The sequence below is a fragment of the Octopus bimaculoides genome, chromosome 7 (genome assembly GCF_046866305.1).
Source record: "Octopus bimaculoides isolate indiv1 chromosome 7, ASM4686630v1, whole genome shotgun sequence".
Classification (NCBI taxonomy): domain Eukaryota; kingdom Metazoa; phylum Mollusca; class Cephalopoda; order Octopoda; family Octopodidae; genus Octopus; species Octopus bimaculoides.
Genome location: NC_142934.1, coordinates 33,768,975 through 33,779,880, shown reverse-complemented (window position 1 = coordinate 33,779,880; position 10,906 = coordinate 33,768,975). Strand labels below are relative to the sequence as shown.

The 10,906-nt window shown below is 37.0% G+C and overlaps 1 non-coding gene and 1 pseudogene across 1 annotated transcript; both read right to left on the bottom strand.

Moving 5' to 3' along the window:
* Positions 1-4,892: 4,892 nt before the first annotated feature.
* On the bottom strand, positions 4,893-4,965 carry Trnar-ccu (transfer RNA arginine (anticodon CCU)). Its single transcript has one exon. It is a non-coding gene; the product is annotated as a tRNA-Arg (tRNA).
* A 1,063-nt stretch (positions 4,966-6,028) lies between these two features.
* On the bottom strand, positions 6,029-8,223 carry LOC149134649 (uncharacterized; annotated as a pseudogene).
* Positions 8,224-10,906: the final 2,683 nt, after the last annotated feature.

Below are 10,906 nucleotides of genomic sequence, written 5' to 3'. Positions count from 1 at the left end.
GTGTGGTAAGTGTATTGCTTAGTTTGGTATTCCTTGTATTTTGATTTCCACCGTTATTATGGCTCACTTGTTTTTGACCTTATAATTATTGATATCAGAATTGTAATCGCTATTATTAGTTCTGCCTAGATTATTAATATGGGTATTATTCTTATTGTCATTATCTTTAACCTTTTCCTTATCATCCTTATTAGTGCTCTCATTGTTGTTACGCTTATTCAAAGCGTTACTATTGGTATTCCGTTCATTACGGCTAGTAGTACAGGAACGGTTATTATCAATACTATTTTTTCTGTCATGAAATTCTTTAATTTTTTTTTAAAGTTCGGAACTTTAGAGCGGTTCATGTCACTAGATAAGGTATTTGTATGCCTCGGTGTACAAGATTTTCCTGTTGATTTATCTGCACTTTCATTATACGAATATTTCGTGTAATTTTGGGGCTTGGGATTAGCAATCTTATCCTTATAGACGTATCTAATAAGTGCATCATTTTAATACCAGGCTATGTTGTTAAATATTTTCCTCCTCGCAGATTATTTAGATACTTGAACAGAGACACTTTCACGATTTCATTGATCATTGATTTATGTTGGATTTTGTGTAGAATTTTGCTCATGGTAAGGATAGAACAATCCAGAAGAGATGTCAATGTTTATTGCTTTATTTGTAATAATGAAATTACAAATAATGCACAATATAAAAATTCCCGGCATCTATAGTTTGTAAGGAAACCCTAGGGCAACGGTTCTCAACCATTTTTTGCCTATGGACCCATTCGATTCCTACTTTACTCTCCTCGAACTCCATAACCATTCTATGTACATAGAAAAATTCCTACTGTATTTTTATAATTAAATATTAGGAATTGTATTAAAAAAAAACTAAAATATCTTGTTTATTGTAAAAGTATAAGCAATTTACTGCACATAAATTTTAACAATAAAATCTTATATGGATTCCCAAGGGCCACATAGATCCCGATTGAAAACCACTGCCCAAGGGGAAGAATAATCTCTTAACAGGAATTATAGGCTTGTGATCGCTAAACCTTTCAAAGAGTGTTTTATGATTTGTTTAATCTCTTCTGAAATTTAACAGAAAGAAATAAATGAAGACCTGTAGCAATTTTTATACAAGGATTACATGGGGCATGAAATGTATTTCAAGGGTTTGAAATGTACCCTACTTTACAATTTTAGTTTGCCGAGAATTCCTATATCTCCCTGAAGATTTGATTATCATGGATCTCAACTTGCCAGGAAGTGACCCACACACTTTTGTTTCAAGACCATCCTCTGCAGCACTTCTGCAATGAGATAGGTAGTATCAGTGACAAACATATATAAGGCACTGACAAATCCTATGAAGGGCGAAACGCATCTATTATTCACGTGGGTTACTACAGCGATGATGTTTGTCTCACCCCGATATATATTGTATTTTCAACACAAAATGTCTAGGAAAAGATTTTATTTCAGATAAAATACCACGGTATCATGCCTTTCAATGGTGTATATGCATTTAAAATGATACACAGATGGCGATAACTCATTCTTGTTAATATTATTAATACGTATATGAACGAAAATACTCTCCGCGCATTCAGTGCATTTATTATTATTGTGATTATATTAATATAAATAAAAAGACATAGATAAACGGAGCTCGTGATCCGTGTTATTATCATGAATGTACTATTGACAAAAATAATACCAAGTTATTACCGTCAATAATACATTTATAATAGGTCTCAACTGTAATGAATGGCATATAAACACATAATTGAAACCAAGCTTCATTATTCAGTGACTGAGGAAAAATAATGTTAAAATTAGGCAATTTTGTTTATTCTTTATCAAGTTAATTCTTATTATAGAAATGTCATCATAAATCAGAGTTTTAAAAGGGAAAGGAAAGGATTGAATGAGATCAAATTTCATTTGAACGGCAACAAACGCATTTTGCTTTCCTTTTTTTTTTTTTGTCTATGTCAAGTGATTCCTTCCAGATAAACTAGCCTGGACGAACTTGAAACACACACAGACATGCGCGCGAGTCATCCATCACTCGGACAATGATGACAAATAAACCAAATTAATCTTTTTACCTGTCATATGACGGGTAGCTTTGCCATCATAGGTAATATCAGAAAATATGGCATACGTACAATAATTATAGTTTAATTTTCATCAAATTTCTTGGTGCTTATACAAAATGATGGAATGAATAGCAATTCTCTAAAGAAAAATGTTTAGCATCTTAAAACAGAATTAATCAAAACAAATTTCTCGATTGTATAACTCCTCCCATAACTACTCAGTCAATTTGCTCCCTCTCCTCTTCGTCTACCTCTATGATTCTGCTTCACTGCATGCAGTGTTCCTTTTTTTATTGCCTGCCACGACGTCTGGGCTATGCACCCATCTTGCGCCTCTAACGTTAACTCTGACTGTATCTATCTTTGGCTCTCTCACTTCCTCTCTCAATATGCTATAAGTGTGACTGGAGAAACCAGACAATCAACCAACCATCGGCTGTTATTATAAAACATTTGTTTGACTGTGTCATTGGAATATGAGAAAGAGAGATTATCTTGCACTGTCTGGGTTAATGAAGATGGGGAGGACAAAAATTCCAAGAGAATTTTCAAAATATGATTTCAGTCATAAATTTCCTGTCCTTTAATGGATCATAAAATTAAAATGATGAAAAACAAATGAGTGGCTGATTACTTTGAAATAGATGTAAAAGAAAAAGAGTTATTGTTTTCTATGTCGTCTAATAACTAAACTTCTACATTGATGGCGTTTCTACTCTTTGTTTTATTTCAGGTGTAAAACATTCAGATGTAGGTTGTGGAGCCCCAACCAAAAACTTATTACGCAAGCGCAGTATTCATCACAAGCCATGTATTGCCAACAGGCAGAACTTGGTAATACTATCATCGCATAAATCATCTTTTGGTCTTTCGGTACCAAAGAAATGTCGAGACCTGACATTTCTTTGATAGAAAATTTTACAACGCATACCGGTATTACCGTCTTTCTTAGAGAGTGAGGACGAGCTGAAAATTTCATGAGAATTTTGGAAGGGATTAGTCAATGTGGTAGCATTGTGAATGATTATTTGGAGTTTAGGCTTCTCAAATTAAAAAAAAAGTTCGTTACTATTTGGTTATCAAACGAGGTCATTTAGCTACTGTATCATCCGATTAAATGACGAATGTTAATCCACCAACACCTAGCCATTTCTATATTATATCACATGAGATGGAGATTTTTGTTCAGGGTCGTGTACATTTGCTCTTCTTCGGCCGTACCATTGACAGTGAACACCATAACTCTTCGCAAACAACTTGAACTCTGTATTCACCAGTTATAGACCATAAGCTATCTGCAACGTTCCCACTTGTCAGCATTCCTTCTTTAGTATCGTTATAATTCTTCGGCTAATAGTACTGGAAATTCCCCTGTTTTGCCGCCAGTTACGGTAGACAACTTTCAAGATAACGTCGCTTGAGCTTGCATATTTCACACATAGTGCAACTGTTCATCGCTTCTGTATCTTCTGCTGTTAGCTGCAGCAGGTTGTCTACCATCTGCGATACAACACCAGCCTTGAACAGTCGAGCAAAATGTTGCAGAAAAGTCGCACGCGTCTAGTTGGAACTCAGTAGCACACACCCATCCCAGTCTGTCATTGTGGTATTGTTACCACATTGCGCTATTGTTACCACATTGCGCTATTGTTACCACATTGCGCCCTCGCTATTCGGCCCATTGGATAGCTTTTATTCCTCTGTTTTAACGTACGTTGCCTACTCTGACAATGCAACCATCATGTTTCATTTTGAAGAAATGATATCGGGGTCCATTCTCACCTCTAGCTCGTTAATCGCGATGCCTTTACTAAGTATCTCTCCTTAACTGCTTCTCTCTCTCTCTCTCTCTCTTGCTCACTTTTTACTAAGCACTATCGATTCTAATCAAATCCTCTTCTTCAAGGTGTCTCACACTGGTTGTTAACAATGGCTCTGTGAACATTTTTTAAAGTAAAACAGATGCTAAATGTCAGGGTAATGAGTGAAAGACTGCAAAAAAGGGAAATATTAAATAAAATTCGTGTGGGAAGTAAATTGGTGTAATGTGAGGAAAGACGAGATTTTATAGTGAGAAGGGAGAGAAGTTGCGGCGCTTCCGACGGAATCCTTCTTCACAAAGAAATGAGATAACTGCTACGTGATCACTCGATCTACTAGAAAACGCAACCAAATCTTTCTCATATTCCACCCAACTGTCTTTAAAAAAAGAACGAACGATACAATGTAAGTTCGGGGAAAAACTATTGCTTGAGGGGACGGAATGGTCGCGTTGAGAATCGAATCTACTACTACTACTACTACTACTACTACTACTACTACTGCTACTGCTACTGGTGCTGCCGCTGCCGCTGCCGCAGACTGACCGATTATATCTGAGAAAGACGGTAATGTGTATCACAGAAAAATGTTATAAGTAGTTTTGAATGCTCACAGTTGTAAACCCCTATGATCCAATGATTAAAGCACTGGCCTCCGAACAAGAGGATTGCGGAACCTAGTCCTGTTAGAGGTAACTGGAACATTAGAAATTCTCACCTTAGTTTATCTCAATAGTCAACTTTTCTTGGGAGACATTGTTCTCTGTGTGGATACTTACAACGGCGTAAGATTTCATTGCTTTACAATGTTTAACAAATGACCGAAAAAATTTTACCTCACCTTTTATGATCCAAAATTAAATGAGACTCCGTGGAACGGAAATCGAGAGAAAAGGAATTTGATAATCTCATCTAGTTTAGATTAGAAAATGAATTTAAGAAAAAAAAATTACGAAAAGAAAATATCCCTCTACCTCTGACGGGACTCGAACCCGCAATCCCCGGCTTAGGAGGCCGGTGCCTTATCCATTGGGCCACAGAGGCTCACGATGTTAAATAGGTCAAAATACTTAATATAACAAATTCCTACATTGAGTATTGTGTCTGTGTGCAGCTGTTCGGTCTGTTGCTGCAGTTGCATTTAGTTTTAAAACATTGATGCAGATATAGCAGTAGCAGTCGTCTCGTCATAGTTGCAGATCTAGTTGTTGTTTAGCACCGAATCAGCACTGAACTACTAGATGTGTGATCTAAGACATTCTAACCATGACCATCACGTCTCATCATACATTTTTTGCTTTTCTAAGTCTACATTATTCACTGCTGCTGCTGTTACTACTACTACTACTACTACTACTACTACTACTACTACTACTACTACTACTGCTGCTGCTACTGCTGCTGCTGCTGCTACTACTACTACTACTACTACTACTACTGCTGCTGCTACTGCTGCTACTACTACTACTACTACTACTGCTGCTGCTACTGCTGCTACTACTACTACTACTACTACTACTGCTGCTGCTACTGCTGCTGCTACTGCTGCTGCTGCTGCTTCTACTACTACTACTACTACTACTACTGCTGCTGCTGCTGCTGCTACTGCTGCTGCTACTGCTGCTGCTGCTGCTGCTACTACTGCTACTACTACTATACTACTACTACTGTTACTGCTGCTGTTGCTTCGTTTTCATGCTATAGTTGTAAGGTGTGATGTGCGAGAGATTTGGCTGCTGTTTCTAGCAAGTTCCTACGACAACGGAGAATCACATTGACTGGTTGCTGTTGCTCTTGTCTTTTGTTATTGTTGCTCTACCTGATCCAATGTACTCCACACACACACACACACACACACACCACCACCACCACCACCACCACCACCAAAACCACCATCGCCACCACCACCACCAGGGGTTGTAAATAATTTATTGGAACCTTTCCAATCGATAATTTTCCTAGCGATCAGTTAATTTTAATTGGAATACAAGCCAATCAGTTATTGCATTTAATTGCAACTAATTGTCAATTATTATGCCGAACGTAAAAATACCATTTATTTTGGAGTGTTAGCTTCGATTTAGATAAGAACCAAAATGATAGGAAATTAAGTTTCAAAAACTTTATTATCAGAAAACGCTCAAAGTTCAGTTTTATTGATTTAGAATAGGGAACAAACATGTATACTCTACATTGAACAGTAGTTGAAAAACAAATAAACTAAAAGTCTTTAACTGAAAGAGTTTCTCAAACGAGTAGCACAATTAAAATGTTCTAATATAGCAAAAGATCATGAACGATTGCAGATTTCTGAAACTAGTTCTTTATCCCAGAAAGCGCGATTGACTTTTAGAAATAATTGTATTTCTAAATTCATTGGTGTTAAGTATTGCCGAAAATCATTAAAAGCGAAACCTGTTGAGCTAAAAAAATCTACAGTTCAGATAATGATGAGAAGTTTTATCTTTTTTGTGTGTTTTCAAACAAATTGAAGCAAAATCATCTTCTGCAGGTAAATCAGACTGTTGTGATGTGTCTGTCACCACTTTCAGCTGATGTAGATCAGCCACTTCATTTGCAGTAAGATCTGCTTCTGCATGTTGTAAAGTTTTCAGAACTCCACTATCAGAATTTGGGCTCTGCACAATGGCTGCCGATGGAAGCAAATATTTAAAAAAAACTCCTTGTAAGGATACAATGCGAGAATTTCGTCAAAAGAATTCGAGCATCTCCCAAATCTATTTCTGTTCTTTGCAAGGCGACTGTTGTCTTTCCTTAATTGTCTTTTAGAGTCTTTAGATCATTACGATCTCATGGAGTCAACAGATAATCAACCAGCTTTGGATCGCCTTGAAAAGAGTCTAAATACCGTTTGAGTTGGATGTACCTCTCAATCATTTCATAAGTACTGGACCAACGGGTTTTTATTTCTTTGTCTAGGATGCAAAGGCGATTTTTCCCCGAAGTTTACCCGCAAATTTCGATGATTTTAGCTTACCCATCAACAAATTAATTTTCTCAAGAAGTTCCTGCTTGTCGAGATAAGCAGAAACAGCTAGACTGAATTTATGAGAGGCACATCCAATCAATGGTATTCTTCACAAATTCGCTATAGATTTGTTCACTTCAGTATTATTTCCGGTGATAGCTACGACATTTTCTAAATTTTTTGTTATAGATACTTAACACATACTCTATAAATTCGACATAATCAGGAGCAGTGAATGACTTTACCATTAGGCGAAAGTGCCAGCAAACAGTACTATAGTCATTTTGATAATTGCACATATACGATGAAAAAAGTCCAACGAAATGCGTCGATTATCAACGAAAATTCACTTGGAAGTTCATCAGATATTTTCGTTTCCATTTCTTGAGTAAGTTTCTCCGTGTATTTCATTAAGGTCACATTTGCCATACTTCCCAAGTTTATGTACCTTCAAGTCAGTGGGTCTTCAGTAAAGGAAAACGGTTTTAAACCAACACATGCCCATTCAATCCAACCATAAACATTTAAGGCCGAGCGACTGACCAAACTACTTCTTAGTGAAAGAAAACTCGATAAAGACGGTTGTCCAGTTGCTTATGTAGTAGTACAATACTCTGGATGTTGATTTTTTTTATATGATTCATAAAATTTGTCCATCCAATTCCTTTTCTCTGGATCAACTTTTTTCCACACTTTCATTTCTATACATGTTCACTGTCTGTATGGTTAAAATATTTTCTGATGATTTGCTCGTTTTCACGCGGCATGGTTTAGTTTAAAATAAAAGATATTTCGCCACAATTTAGAATAGAAGATATTTCGCCACTCCACTGATGAAAGTCTGATTCAGTTAATATGTTGGAGCGGAATTCAAAATACAACCGCGTTGCAGGCGACGTTACGATTTAATAACATGACAGAATGTGTGAATCATTCTCGGCAGTCAGAACCAAGAATCACTCGACAGCGATTATTTGACAACATATACAATAGCCAGTTCCAAACACAACTGAATGTGTGAATAATTCTCGGCAGTCCTAACCAAGCGCCAACACTCGACAGCGGTTATTCGACAACATACACAATAGTCAATTCCCAAGCATGGTAGAATATGTATCATTCTCAGCAGTCCGAATCAAGCATCAACACTTGACAACATACACAATAGTCAATTCCTTAGCACGACAGAATGTGTGAATCATTCTCAGCAGTCAGAACAAAGCGTCAACACAATACCTCAAATAATAATAGAATGCTGTATTTGCCAATTGAACGTCGAATGAAGCATGAGTCATTTCAAAACCTTTCGCTGACAATGCTGCAATTAACTGCAGTTAGTTGTAATTAATTGATATGATAGCAATCAATTATTTAATTGGCAGTATGACTCTGTAGCGAAGCTTTTCTCTCAGTTATATATATATGTGAATGCGAACGTAGCAGATAACATCTAGCCTTCAGCCGCATCTTTGGACCCTGTTGTGTCCACCATTCGGATCTTGTTCAAAATGGGGGCACCAGTTTTCATTTATGTTTTATGTAGTGTTTTTGGTACCGAAAGACTTTCAAACTTCGTATACTTATCTATTTTGTGTTATAGAACAGAAAAAAAATTTTGTATTCGGATTTATTTCATGTAAAAAATTGTCTTATTTCGATAATTTCAACCAATCACTGACAAGTATTCAGCTGTTTACACTTACTCCTTTGGCACTTTAAGCGGTGTAAAGCGTATTTAATCTCCATTACTTCTGACATTTTGCAGAGGCAACACACGTGTGTTCGTTTTCCCTAACCCTAACCTTAACCCTAACCCTAATTGACTTGCTCCTTCCCTCAAAAACCATGCCTTGTGCTTATAATAGAAAGGTTTATTAGTTACTGCCAATATGCTTCAGCCATTTTTTGACAAGGAAATAATAATTTTATCACCGCCGAGAATCGTTTGTTTACGTACTCAGCACTTAATTTTTACGGCTGAATGGACGTCAGTCATTGGTTGAAATTACAGAAACACGACAACTTTAACATGAAATAACTTGCGACGTAAGTTAAGAAGACTAAGAGAAAAAGATGTTTTATATGACTCATTCTACCAGTGTCCCAAGTTTCAAAGTGTTTCGTTAAGAAAATACTGGTGCCCCCGTTTTGAACAAGATCCCACCATTCTGATTGGTTGGTATTGGCGCATTTTGCCTCTAGTTCTATTTCGTGCCAGGGTGCAAACCAACCAATCATAGCCTTCTGATAAAGTCACGTGGAACGGTTTTCTGAACCCTTGTCTGAGCCGATTATTTCTCTTAAATAGCTAGCTTCGTCTGCGCTAAGTTTGTCTCGGCCTTAGACTTTCTGAGGTCTAGCCGCTGACCACAGAGCACCAGCCAGTTCCAGCGACGACATGACTCCGCCCCACTGGACAACCAACACCACCGTTCAACCCCTTGCTGCAAACTCCATCTTCGACGCCACCATCAGCTTCTTCGTCGCCAGCGTCTACTCAACGTACGCACCGCCAACAGCTCCCGCACTGGTTTTGTGTGAATTGCCTCACCATGAAGAACAGCGAGTACTGCCTGCGAGACCACCTGTATCAAGTAACCGGTCGCAGCATAGTAGCCTCAACTTCTTACACGACATGTGTTTTTCTCCGGCTCTGCTATTCGGCCACGACTTCTTGTGCAGCACCTTTACCACTGTGTACCATGAATACGAACTGGTATTCATGTTTAATCCTTGTGCCTGGACTTTTAACGTCCTTATTATATAGACTGTTTTCTATGCTTTGTATCTCTTACATTCACATACACATATTTGTAAACACACACTCTTTGTTTACATGACAGCTTGTCTTATATTGTTTTATTATGTCGTATTCACACTTACACAGACATTCTAGTTGACTACCAATAAACCTTACTTTTATACATCTTTACCGGTTGAGTCTCTCTCTTTTCTTTTTGGCACTTACCTCATACCATCTTTTGTTTTTTTTTTATATTTGTGCCGACCGTGCGATGCGCTAAAGGAGCCGTTCCTTCGTCACCATCTCCTGGTCGCACGGTCGCTACAACTCCAATCAATTGATAGGATCAATATATTACAATTAATTTTTTATTCCCCTGCACACCACATAGCCGACATAATTTTTCAGAGCAATTGAACGTGTAACATATTATATACCAGTCTCATATATGTAATATAGTGAGGAGAAAACTTCAATGTACTGCGATTATCTACGCAGTTAGGAGACAAAACTCCCTTTAGGGATTTAAAATAATGAAAAAAAAAAGCAAGAAAGGAAATAACAGTAATAATGGCGATTAATCGCAAATTTCCAGGAAGTTAAGGTAATACAGTTTGTAGATTTTGCTTGGATTACCAGTGAACGAAAAGTAGTGGACATGTTTCGATTTTGTCAAGTCTCGTCAGTGTTAGACTTTGAAGTAGTCAAAGTATTTATTGAAATGGAGAGTAATTGGTGATGTTGATTATGGAATCTTTTCTGTTTGGCTGCACCTGTGGAAATCTCAAACTTTTGTGAAAATTTTCAAATTTGGTGTATTGATGTAATTTTCCACACTGAATCTCACGGGGTATCCTTACTTTTCTCAGAAAATAATTTTTTAAAGGTTATGGAAGGATTTGGAAGTTATCATTTTGTTCGTGACTGCACGAGTTGTCAACATTCTGAAAATAGAACGTATTTTAATATGAAACTGTAAATAAATCAACTTCTGTTTTACGCACGACATATAACCCCCTTATAATTTTTTCTTATTTTTTGGAATTCATGCGATTAAACAAAAGCCAAAAAAAAAAATTGGGAAAGGGGTGTGAGCATGATTTAAAGCTATTTAGCTGTTGTTTTAGCACGTTTCACGACCACCTGAATGACTAAAGCAAAAACGAGTAAACAATACATTGTAGTTATAACAAACCTAAAAGATCCATCCAAAAACAAAATAGAACATTACAAATTAAATATTTTTTTCAAAA